The following is a 13,182-nucleotide window of genomic DNA, read 5'->3' as shown; positions in this document are numbered from 1 at the left end:
TAAGGCAGGTGACCAGAAGGTTGATTAAAGAGTAGGTTTTGAGGATCACCCTTTTTGATGATGAGGCTAAGGGAGAGAATTCCAGAGCTTAGATGCCCAGTAATTGTGATGACAGCCACAAATGGTGCGACAATGAAAACTGGGGTGTATAAGAACCTAGAATTGAAGGAGCACAGAAATCTTAGATGATTTTAGGGCTGGAAGAAGTTACAGAGATAAGGAGGGAAAGAGCCACTTGTATGGATCAATATGTTCACTTTTGATTGTAAGACCACATACCCAGAACATTAAGTCTGTTAAATTGAAAGAAGTTCAATTAAATCACCGGTTCATACCATAGAGCCATTGGCGATGGTTCTTAGGGGGGCGGCGGAGTGGCAGGGGATTATGAGGGGACAGAGGGAGCATCAGGTGTCTATCTATGCTGATGACCTCTTACTGTATGTTTTGGATCCGTTTAGAGTATGGGAAGGATTATAGGCCTGCTGGGAAGGTTTGGAGGGTTCTTGGGGTTCAAGAATGTAGTGAAAAGTGAGGTTTTCCTGGTGAATGAGCTGGCACAGCGGGCTAATTTAGGGGGGAGCCCATTTAGGTTAGCGAGGGACAGGTTTAGCTTTTGGGGATTCAGGTAGCGAGTGAATGGACGGAGTTCCATAAGTGGAACTTAACGAAGTTGGTGGAAGAGGCCAGGGAAGATCTTAAGAGGTGGGATACACTACTAACGTTGGCTCGGAGGGTCCAAGTGATGAAAATTAATATTCTGCCGAGCTTAATGTTTATTTTTCAGGCTGTTCTGATCTTTATACCAAAAGTCTTTTTTCGGAAAGTGGACACGCTCATTTTGTACTTTGTATGGGTGGGGAAGGTGCTGGGGGTGGGGAGGACCCTGCTGCAGAGGCAAAGGCAGCAGGGTGGGGGGGGGGGGGGGGGGGGGGGGGGGGTTAGCATTGCCGAACTTGCTTCATTTTTATTTGATTTTAAAATTTAGATTACCTGATTATTTATTTTTTCCAATTAAGGGGCAATTTAGTGTGGCCAATCCACCTACCCTACACATCTTTGGGTTGTGGAGGTGAAACCCATGCAAACACCGGGAGAATGTGCAAACTCCACATGGACAGTGACTCAGGTCCTCGGTGTCGTAGTCCCAGTGCTAACCACTGCACCACCGCGCTGCCTTTGCTTCATTATTATTGGGCGGTGAATGTGGACAAGGTGCGACGGTGTTGGGAAGGAGAAGGGGTAGAGTGTGTTAGGATGGAAGATCAGTCTTGTAAGGGAACTAGTTTGAGGTCTATGGCCACGGTAGCATTGCCAATGGCTCTGAGTAGGTATTCAGGGAGCCTGGTGATTCAGTCCATGGTGAAGATACGGAATCAGTTGAGGAGACATTTTAGGGTAGAAGGGATGTCGGTGTTAACGCTGCTGTGCGAGAATCATGGGTTTGTGCCAGGGGGGATGGATTGTGTTTACAGGAGATGGTAGTGTTTACAGGGGGTGGAGGGAAGTGGGACTGGTCAAGGTGAGGGATTTGTATTTGAAGGAAGGGTTCGCCAGTCTAGAGGAACTAAGGGAGAGGGTAGAACTGCCAAGGTGGAGTGAGTTCAGGTATCTGCAGGTTTGCACAAAAGGTTTGGAGGGGGTTCCTTAGGTTGCCGGGTACATCCTGCTGGAGCGACTGGATGTGGAAGGGGAGGAAAGAATTGGGAATATATACAAGTGGATGGGGGAGTGGGTGGTGAAAATCAAGGAGAAATGGGAAGCGGAGTTGGGAGGGGAGATCAATTGGGGAGCATGTAGTGAGGCACTGCGTAGGGCAAATGGGACCTCCTCATGTGCAAGGATGAGCCTGATACAGTTTAAGATGGTACACAGGATGCATATGACTCGGGCAAGAATGAGTGGGTTCTTTCAGGGGGTAGCAGATGAGTGTGAGAGTTGTGAGCGGGGCCAGTGAATCACACGCACATGTTTTGGGGTTGTGAAAAATTGGGAAGATTCTGGGCGGGAGTGTTCGTGATCTTAGTCAGTATAGTGGAGGAGGAGGTGGACCAGGACCCTTTGGTGGCAATATTTGGGGTCTCAGAGAAGCCGGAGCTCATGGAGAGGAGGAAGACCAATGTCTTGGCCTTCGTCTCTCTGATTGCATGGTGGCGAATTTTGCTGGAGTGGCGGTCGGCATTGCCACCATGGGTAGCGGCTTGGTTGGGTGACCTGTATGACTTCCTGCTATTAGAGAAGATAAAGTATGAGTTAAGGGGATTTGAGGAAAGGTGGGGGATGTTTGTGACCGTGTTTGAGGGGCTGTTTGACGTGGGGGAGGGTGGGGTGAAAAAGGGGGGAAATCTGTACAGACTGTATAGTTGATTGTTGGGTTGCATGTTTCCCGGGGTGTTTGTTCGCTGGAACCTGTTTTGATACATGTTTATAATAAAATACATTTAAAAAAAGGATGCCATTGGTCCAGGGGGTAGTGGATAGCATGCATGTTGTCCTGCGCTCACCTGGCCATTTGGGAGTGCCCTACGTTAACAGCAGGGGGTTCCACTCCCTCACATACAGCTCGTGTGTGACCACCACATGAAGATCACGCTTTCCGGGGAGCATTCACGACAGCTACACCTGGAGCAGTCGGTCATCCCCGGCCTCTTCGAGGACCACCCCAGGTTGGGCGGCTGGCTCTTGAGGGATAAGGGGTGCCCGCTGGGGACCTAGTTAATGACGCCAGTACGGAGGTCGGAGACCGGTGCTGAGACCCGGTACAACGAGGCTCATGTGGCCACCTGGGCTGTGATTGAGCGGTACATTGGACTCCTCATGATGCGGTTCTGATGCCTCGACCACTCCAGTGGTGCACTCCAGTACCCTCACCGGAGAGTCGCCCGCTTTGTGGTAGTCTGCTGTGTCCTCCACAACCTCGTACAGCAGTGGGGTGACGAGATGGAGGTTTGTAATGAGAAACGTGGCCACCTCCGAGGAGGAGGACCAGGATGATGAGGCGGTGCCAGACCAGCAGGGGCTGGAGAACGAGCCCAGGGAGAAACCGGAGGCTACAGGGCTGGCGGCAGCGGCGAGAGTCCAGCAAGCCCCGAGGGCCAGGGAGGCCCTCATACTTACCCGATTAACTTAGGATGTGGCCTTGTCTGCCATCGCTATCTTACCCACCCACCCACCCACCCCCCCCTTCTCCCACCCTCTCTGGGTATGCGTTACATCACTCCAGGGTGCTGGGACTGTGTCGGCACCATCAGCGGGGTGATGATAACCTAGAGAGAACTGAGCGCTAGTGCGTCTTAATCTATGCCGTAGCCTGACCCCTGACTGTCTGCTGAGTGCTCACTCACACCCATCACCTGCACGCGGTGTGCCCGGGGAGGGAGGTGATGCCTGGAGAGATGGGCCAAGGATTCGGAGGTCAGCCTGCATTGCAGAAGAAAGTCATACTAGTTGTGCACAAGGGGGTTTATTGTGTTTTACAATTCCCCAATCACCCGATGGTGCCGCCCCCTTGCCCACCCCCACTTGCCCCACCCCTTCCCCGGTGCCCTCAGTGATCGTCGATGTGCTTTACCTTCCTAGCTCTACCACTACATCAAGGTGTGCATCAGACATGGAGGCAGCCAGCTGCTTACCTCATCCCGTGGCCTTCGATGATGCTGACTGGTGTCCTCTGGGGCCGGAGCGCCCCTGCGTACTTGTTGTGGCAGATGCACAGCCGTGCTGCCCTATTCTGGGGGCTGACTGTGAGATGATGTCTCATCAGAGAGGTGGAACTCCGGGGAACTGATGGCCACCGTCCCCATGCCACGGGACGGGTCTGGGTTGGCAACCAGCGCCCCCTCCTCCCGGTCGGTGCCTATAGGGCCCCCGGGTTCACCTTGGGTTGGAGGAGCAGCTGGTTCATGCCCTGGCTACCCCTGCATCATGGCTCTGCCAGTTCTGGCGGCTCTCCTTGGTCTGCATCATCGTGTCGACGACTCGGCGATGCTCCTCAATGACTGGGACATGCTCTGCAGTACGTCGGCACACAGCGTCTCGGCCATTCCCATCTGAGAGCGGGACATGTCTCGCAGAACCACATCAAGGTCAGCCTGGCATTGAGTAACATCCCCCAGCGAGACGGATATTTTCCCAAGACCCTCAGCCATGACTGCCACTGACTGCACAACGCCTTGGACACCTTTGCTAATGGTGCTGACGTTGTGCTGCAGGCTCTCCACTGCAGTTGCCACCCTAGCAGTGTTAGCCTCGGTGGTCGCATGAAGAGTTGGGGGATGGATGCTCGCATGGGGGCGGAAAGTTCTCGGGGGGCGGGATGGAGGGTGTTGGCGTTGGTGTCTACTCACTTGTCCTGCCATGTGTAGGCCGTTCTCCTTTTTCTGGCTCTGGAGGCCAGTCCTCCTGGTCACCTCATCCCAGGCAGCACTGACTGGCCTGTGGCTGAACCTCCGGGACCCTTGGCGAAACAGGTCATCTCTCCTAGCCGCCACTGTATCTAGGAGCCTCCCCAGATCTGCATCCCTGAATCGTGGAGCTGGTCTCCTGGGCGCCACTGGCTGGGATTGGCTGAGCAAGGACTGCTTAAGTGCTGCTCGACCTTGTTAGCGGATAGCTGACATGCGATGTGCTGCCGAATGACTGGCAAGCCTTCATTTCTGGTGAGAAGCCCAGTGGGCCTCGTTAAGTGGACCAATTAACTTTGAATATCATTGCCGGCCTCACTGGGCCGAGTGCCAGGAGGCTCGAGGCAATTCACGCTCGCTACCACACTTAGAAATCTTTCGGGAGAATCGCGCCCTATATCTCTAATCATTTTATTCAAACTGAAAACAATTATTGTCACCTGGAATTGGTAAAAGAACCAATTAATTGATTAATTGAGCATGCTATGACTGACAACTAAATGCCACCTGAGTAGTGGCACATCTTTACACTGAAACATTTTTTATCATGTGAGATTAATTTGTTATTTTCCAGATTTAACAGGTTGCCACTTATTTGCAGGTTTTACAGAGTCCATGGCAGAATTATTAAACATTTCATTAGTTATTCCAGAGGCTCTCAACCAATTTGCTTGTGAGACACCGAGCTCCCATGTAATAAATATTCCACACACCTCCATAACACAAGGACATATATAGCTGTATATTCAATTAAATAAATATATATTTTTTCTTAATATGAAACTTGAGTGTACAATGTCCATCATTGACGGGAACTCCATCTGGCACCGATGTCCACAGCAACTCTCCATGAACTGAGACCTGGATTTCCTCCTCTCAATAAACTGCTATATTTCCAGAAATACAACAACATGTGGGCTGTGGGAACATTAAGTCTGTTGCATTTGCCCACTTGTGTAACAACAGCATCTGGTTCCTGGTGATAAGGCTTGTTCCTTTTTATTTTAAGGCCCTTTTCTCACTCCTGCATGCTCTTTGTGTGTGTGTGCTAATGTTCAAGATATCCTGAAGATGGGCCATCAATGGTCATCAAGGGTGGAGTTGTGGGGTGCACCTTCCGGGGGCCAGTGCAGACTCAGTGGGCCGAATGGCCTCCTTCTGCACTGTGGATTATATGATTCTATGAATGCCAGCTTGGAAAAAAAAATCACTTATTTTTGGTGAGTCCTTTGAAACCTCAAACACCCGTTTGAGAACTCTTGAGGTACACCTAGCAGCAATTCATTTAATTGAGTGGTTTCAGAGGACTATTATGGAAAAAGATGAAAGGGTATACCCAAACAATAAATGTTTTTCACTTGTGTGCACGAGGGTGAGATACAAATTGTCAATATGCATTGTCTTTATCCATTGCAATCTGTCCTAGGGTAGGACTTAACTAATCCCCCACATGTGGTTCTTGAGTCATTTATTAAAGCAGAGTAGTTGTAATGGCTTCCTGTTTCCTTCCAGTTTTGAAGATAGGACTACTAGGTGGGCTGCAACCAATATTGAAAAGCCCAAATACCCTTTCTGATGGGGTGGGGCACAAGTATCCTGCTGGATATCAACGCAATATTCAAAGACAGGAGTATGGTTCTCGCTTCACCAGGGGTGTCCGGAGTGGGCCCAAATTGAACACATCTGACTCAGAGAAGGGAACACAAACCTGAGCCAGTGGTTATCGTCTAGGCAGAAATCTTCCATTGAATGTTAATCCACTATTTTGAGACTGCATTCCAATCTCTCTCCACTGGGGGCTGTCTGAAATGGATCTTACCACTGACTCAGGCACTAACATTTCCATTGAACCAAAGACTCACTCTGAATATGCAGCAACACATGTAAACACCAATCTTTTGAAATCAATCATAGTGCCCAAATATCCTCCAGGATGCTTCTTCATTATTAAAATTATTCTTGATTCTTTTTAAGATAATAATTGATAAGTCTGGCAATCTGTTTTGGAGTTATTTTGGTCCAATTTAATCAATTATCATCCAGGTCTGCGTATAGGTCAACCTTTGAAGCCTCAATAATTCCTTCCAAAAGTGGGAGTTTACTTATATGGCAAGTAGAAAAGTTAACTGTCAGCATAAATGTCAGTGGTTGCCATCTGTCATTCACCATGTGGTGTGTGCTCTGTGTGGACATATCGTAAACTCCTGACACAACACAGCTCACATTGCTTGCTTGATCCCTAGCACTCAGTTATAAACTACCAGTAAGTAAAACATTCATTTGGGCGTGAAAAATTGAGGCTGCTACTAATGTAATATTGTAATGTAATATAGCATGTCATAAATAAATAAAAATAATCTTTTATTGTCACAAGTATGAAGTTACTCTGGAAAGCCCCTAGTCGCCACATTCCGGCACCTGCTAGTGTAAGCTGGTACAGGAATTGAACCCACGCTGCCCTGTTCTGCATTACAAACCAGCTGTCTAGCCCACTGAGCTAAACCAGCTAATAGCTAAACCAGCTCATGGCTGAAAAGGCCAAGTATATACAAAAACATGATTTTTGGGTACGAAAAAAGTGGGGGTCACTTATATGCTGAGTCAATTTGTATGCCGTAATTTATGGTATTTGCCTCTGCTGTCATGAAGTTAATGTCTTATGCAGTCTTCTGTTACTTAAATATGCATTTTTTTAAGGGCGGCATGTGTTGCAGTGGTTAGCACTGGGCCTACGGCGCTGAGGTACCGGGTTCAAATCCCGGCCCTGGGTCACTGTCCGTGTGGAATTTGCACATTCTCCCCGTGTCTGTGTGGGTTTCACCCCCACAACCCAAAGATGTGCAGGTTAGGTGGATTGGCCATGCTAAATTGCCCAATCATACATCAGGCGCCTGCTGAACGTGATAATGACCCCCTCCGGGGAGAGAACACAAGAGGTGATCGTCTCCCTGGACGCAGAAAAGGCCTTCGACAGAGTCGAGTGGAAATACCTCATAGAGGTACTGGAGCGGTTCGGGCTTGGAACAGGGTTCACCGCTTGGGTAAAGCTCCTGTACAACGCTCCCATGGCGAGTGTACAGACCAACAATACCAACTCCCAATACTTCCAGCTGCACAGGGGCACCAGACAAGGATGCCCACTGTCCCCGCTGCTGTTCGCACTAGCAATTGAACCGCTAGCAATCGCGCTCAGGGCAGCAAAAAATTGGAGGGGGATCCGAAGGGGAGGTAGAGAGCACAGAGTCTCACTCTATGCGGATGATCTGCTCCTCTATATCTCGGACCCACAAAGCAGCATGGACGGAATCATCGCGCTCCTGAAAGAGTTTGGAGCCTTCTCGGGCTACAAACTCAACATGAGCAAAAGTGAGATCTTCCCATTACACCCGCAAGGGGGGGGGGGGGGGGGGGGGGGGGGGCAGCACTAAAGGGGCTGCCGTTCAAACAAGCCCGACATAAATTCCGCTACCTGGGGATCCAAATAGCCCATGACTGGAAAGGGATCCACAAATGGAACCTCACCAGCCTGACGGAGGAAGTTAAAAAGGACCTGCAAAGATGGAACACACTCCCGCTCTCCCTCGCGGGGAGAGTTCAGACGATCAAAATGAACGTACTGCCCAGGTTCCTCTTCCTGTTTAGATCCATTCCGATCTACATCCCCAAGGCCTTTTTCAAAGCGCTGGACAAACTCATCATGGCGTTCGTATGGGGGGGTAAAAATGCTAGGATCCCAAAGAAGGTCTTACAAAAAACAAAAACCAGGGGAGGGTTAGCCCTCCCGAATCTACAATTCTACCACTGGGCAGCAACAGCCGAGCGAGTAAGGGGATGGATCCAGGAGCCAGAAGCTGAGTGGGTGCGTGCGGAGGAGGCCTCCTGCATGGGAACCTCCCTCCGGGCCCTCGCCACGGCAGCACTCCCATCCCCACCCAAAAAACACTCCAGCAGCCCAGTGGTGACAGCCACCCTCCAATCCTGGAACCAACTGCGGCAGCAACTTGGCCTGACCAAAATGTCGAACAGGGCTCCCATCTGCAACAACCATAGGTTCAAACCAGCACTGACCGACGCCACCTTCAAAAGGTGGAGGCAGGACGGGGGGACACTGACAGTCAGGGACCTATACACGGACGACAGGATCGCAACACTGGACGAACTGACAGAGAAATTTCAGCTAGCTGGGGGGAACGAGCTACGGTACCTGCAGCTCAAAAACTTCGTACGAAAGGAGACAAGGACGTACCCACAACCGCCACGACAGACACTACTGGAAGACCTACTGGACGCAAGTATCCTAGAGAAAGGGAACTGTAGTGACATGTATGACCGACTGGTAGATAGGGACGACACCGTACTGGACGCAACAAGGAGGAAATGGGAGGACGACCTGGGGATGGAGATCGGGTGGGGACTCTGGAGCGAAGCACTGCATAGGGTCAACTCCACCTCCACGTGCGCAAGGCTCAGCCTGACGCAACTAAAAGTGGTACATAGAGCCCACTTAACAAGAACCCGTATGAGTAGGTTCTTCCCGGAGGTGGAAGACAGATGTGAACGGTGCCAAAGAGGCCCGGCCAACCACGCCCACATGTTCTGGTCTTGCCCCAGACTCGTGGAGTACTGGACAGCCTTCTTCGAGGTAATGTCCAAAGTGGTGGGAGTGAGGGTGGAGCCATGCCCGATAGTGGCGGTCTTCGGGGTTTCAGAACAGCCAGATCTATTCCTGGGGAGGAGGGCGGATGCCCTTGCCTTTGCCTCCCTGATCGCCCGCCGTAGAATCCTGTTTGGCTGGCGGTCAGCAGCACCGCCCAGAGCTGCGGACTGGCTGTCCGACCTCTCGGAATCTCTCCAAATGGAGAAAATCAAATTTGCCATCCGAGGGTCGGACGACGGCTTCCACAGAACGTGGGAGCCATTCATGCAACTGTTCCGGGACCTATTTGTGGCCAATGTACAAGAGGAAGAATAGTCGGGGGAAGGTAGCGGGAGGGGGGGGGGCTACAGGTTCGTTACGGGGGTTCGATGGCTAGCTAAGGCCCAAAACCAAGCTAAATAAACATGTTGAGGGGGGGGGGGGGGGGGGGGGCAGTTACTACTACGAAGATGCTTACCTGTAAATATGTATGTTAATTTTTGCGTGTTTGTTTTTGTTTGTTTTTTTTTGTTTCTCTCTCCTAACAATTTGTAATTTGTTCAATATAAAATACGAAAACTGAATAAAAACATTTATAAAAAAAAAAAAATTGCCCAATCATTGGGTACTCTAAATTTATTTTAAAAAGTAAGCGTTTTTTATATTGGATGTCACAGCCAATGTCATTTCTGCTTTCATACAAAGTCCATACGTGCAAACTGACAAGTGGGGTCAGAGGAATGAGACAGAAGCAGGAGCCTTCTGTGATTCTGCTTTTGTTCCTTTTCCATCTTTCACTGCTCCACAGACTGAAATGAGCTAACTCGGCTCTGGCCTGATCTTTATGTCTGTGTGACGTTATCTCATACTAGGCACTGCATTTACACACACAGATTAGAGGGGAGACTGGGTTAAATTTGTAAAGGTTATGAATTCCAAAATGACAACTTTCATCAAACCTGTTTTTTTTTATTGTAAAAGGACTCCGAAAACCCAGGTTCCTTTCGAACTTTATTGCAAATATTTACAGATATGAGTTTAAGATGTTATAAACAAAACAAATAATTTAGTTTTAAGGAACATAATACATAAATTAATTCTGTTGTGACTACATAGTTTAAAGATATATGAATAAGAACAATTATTCCCATTTCCTCCTTACCTCATTTTAATTTATCATTCAAAGTGATGCAGTCAAATCTCATTATAACAAAACATTACTCATATGTCATTATTTAAAATCTCAGTCCGAGTTGAAGGATTGTTAGTCAGTTAAAATGATAAAATCCTAAAATAAACCCAACTTTGTATACTCCCAGTAGTAGGTAATAATAAAGTTTGACTGCATTTCTTTCTTTGTTTAATTTATTTCACGCTGAACACATACATGTGCTTCTCATATTTCATCCCCGCCCTTCTCAGCCATTATTTTTTCCCCTCCTTACTTCATATTCTAACTCATAGTCTGAGGGCAGTTCCAAAAGTGTCAGCAGCCTTCCAGAATTTGCCCAAGTGGCAAGTTTGAGCAAGGAGACAAAGTACCTTATCCATCAAGTTTGAGCATGGAGACAAAGCAGCCTTATCCACTACTCATTCAGCTTCCATATACTTTGCAGCAAGGATTATTGGGTAACAACTGAGAGTGGTAAAGCTGGCTAATTAATTCTCTCCCTTATCAGGAGGAATGTGGCCAATTATAACAGCCTAATTCAGTTGGGATTAGCTAACATAGACTCAGTATCACTTTGGACAGTGGGAGTTCCTATTAAGCAGAGGAACTTCAATACCAATTGTATGTTTAAATGGTTTAATCAAACTCTACAAATAAATGGAGCTGGGGATACAAGATTGGTGGTTTTCTTTTTCCATCTGATGGTAAGGTGTTGAAACAATAGAATACCCAAAACAGTACAATCTGGAACCAAACTCCTCAATGTGACGGTCCTCTCTGGCCCTTTGTACAGTTCCATGTGTATCATTTCTTTATGCAATAGCAGGCTGGGTGACTGTGGGGAAACATTTTGGACAAGCCCAATCCATATTGTCACTCAATATTCATACCAGTAATTTACAATAAGAGTAATTGGATGAAATGAAATGAAATGAAAATCGTTTATTGTCACGAGTTGGCTTCAATGAAGTTACTGTGAAAAGCCCCTAGTCGCCACATTCCGGCGCCTGTCCGGGAGGCTGGTACGGGAATCAAACCGTGCTGCTGGCCTGTTTGGTCTGCTTTAAAAGCCAGCGATTTAGCCAAGAGAGCTAAACCAGCCAATCAATTTATTCCAACTACCCATCTTTCTCATCTCAAACTTGAGCCACTAAAACTAATATCATCTTAATATACTCCAGCTGATATTTGGTAACTCAGTCCAGGAATCAAACTTAGGACCCTCTGCACAATTTGGTGCTATACATGCAGTACATTTACCTACAAAATCATTTGGGGAACTATGAGATTGCTCATCGTAGTTAGAGAACCCAGGCAGTTATTGGCTGGTTAATTCTGAACCCAAATGCTTAGCTCTGTTTAGCCATCACAGATAGTATAAGAACATAGTGACAATAATTTATAAAGTATGATATTTGTAATGACCTTACTGTGGCAGCAGTATATGTGTAACATTGCTCCAGGCAGCAAACCTACAGACAGACCTTCTGCTCCTGCACCCAGAATGAGCTAATAATACTCAGCAGGCAGCAACAAAACAAATTCAAATCTTGTCATTGCTAACCTCTCTGCTACTGTCTATTTGATGAACCTGTTATTAAGTCTGTACAGGTTTAAAAAATATGAACCAGTTGTAATCACAATTTTTTGACATTGATGGACAATAAAGTCACCAGGAGCATCTTAATGTGAGGAACTTGTGTGTACTGGAATTTCTTACAATGATGCAGCAGCTTTAGGAGACCTGGAGGGAATCCACACATTTTACCTGACAGGGCAGTACATCATCAAGATTAACAACAATAAAAGAGAATGGATAACAGATCAGAAAATAAAGTTTGGATAATGGCACTAAAAGGTAAGTCTGAGAAAACTTCTGAGAAAGGATGAGAATGTAGTATAGAGAAAGTTAATAAGATATTGGGAAAGTACAGGGGGATACATGGATATAGCAGTATTACTAATATAGAGATGCAAAAAACGCTGTGTGTAAAAGTTAGAAGTGAGAGAATCAGTTATATCCCCACCCTTTCTGTTACCCCTTTTCCTTCCTGCTCATCATCCACTGACTTTCATCACATGTAAAATGTCTGAGTCACATTCTGCACGCAATGAATAACACAAGTCTTTGTTGTACCAAATGACAAGCTTTTTCTAGTTCCCTGTCCAAGAATTAGAAAGATATTTGAAGACCCTTCCCTCACAGGGGTTGTTTTAAAGTGTTCAACAATCTTGGCATGAAACAATTGTGAAGGAGAGAAGCAATGTTTAGCACAAGAAGAGCATCTTGAAAGCAAGTATAGAAAAGGATGAGGTATGAGAACTCCAATTAATTAGAGGAGATAGTGAGTCTAAGAACATAAAGTAAAATTAAGGGCACAGTTTCAAAAGAGGTGGTAGATTTTGGTCAGATTTATGGGCAATATAAATAAATCTAGATTTGAAAGAAACAAAAATTTAGCTGTATTATCAGAAGGGGATGCAAGGTTGGCTGATTTGAAGGAACTTAGTAAGTAAAATTAGGAATGGTTAGGAATATTAATGGGTAAGAATGAGTGATTGAAATTAAGAAAGATACTGAAGATTGGGATGGGGGTGGAAATGTTTATTATACCATGTTTATGTCGTTGTTATTGTTATTATTATAAAAACTTTTAAATACCTTAATAAAATATATATTTTAAAAAGAACTGAAGGAAGATAAATTAAAGAGAGAACAAAGTACTTTGGCAAGTTGTAGTAAAGGTTTGGTGACATTTAGAATTGATGAATAGTGCTATTGATGGGATGAGACATGTGATGTATGGAAGTTTGATTTTTGTAATTTAACTATATATATATATATATATACATATATAAAAATTACTGTTACAATAGCAGTAGACAGCATAGTCTTATGTTGCATTGGACCAATACAGGTCTCAATCAGTTTCCCACAATATTATGACTTCTCAATCTTAGGCATGCAATTG

This window comes from Scyliorhinus canicula, chromosome 16 (assembly GCF_902713615.1).
Source record: "Scyliorhinus canicula chromosome 16, sScyCan1.1, whole genome shotgun sequence".
NCBI classification, from domain to species: domain Eukaryota; kingdom Metazoa; phylum Chordata; class Chondrichthyes; order Carcharhiniformes; family Scyliorhinidae; genus Scyliorhinus; species Scyliorhinus canicula.
This window is presented reverse-complemented; position numbering follows the sequence as displayed.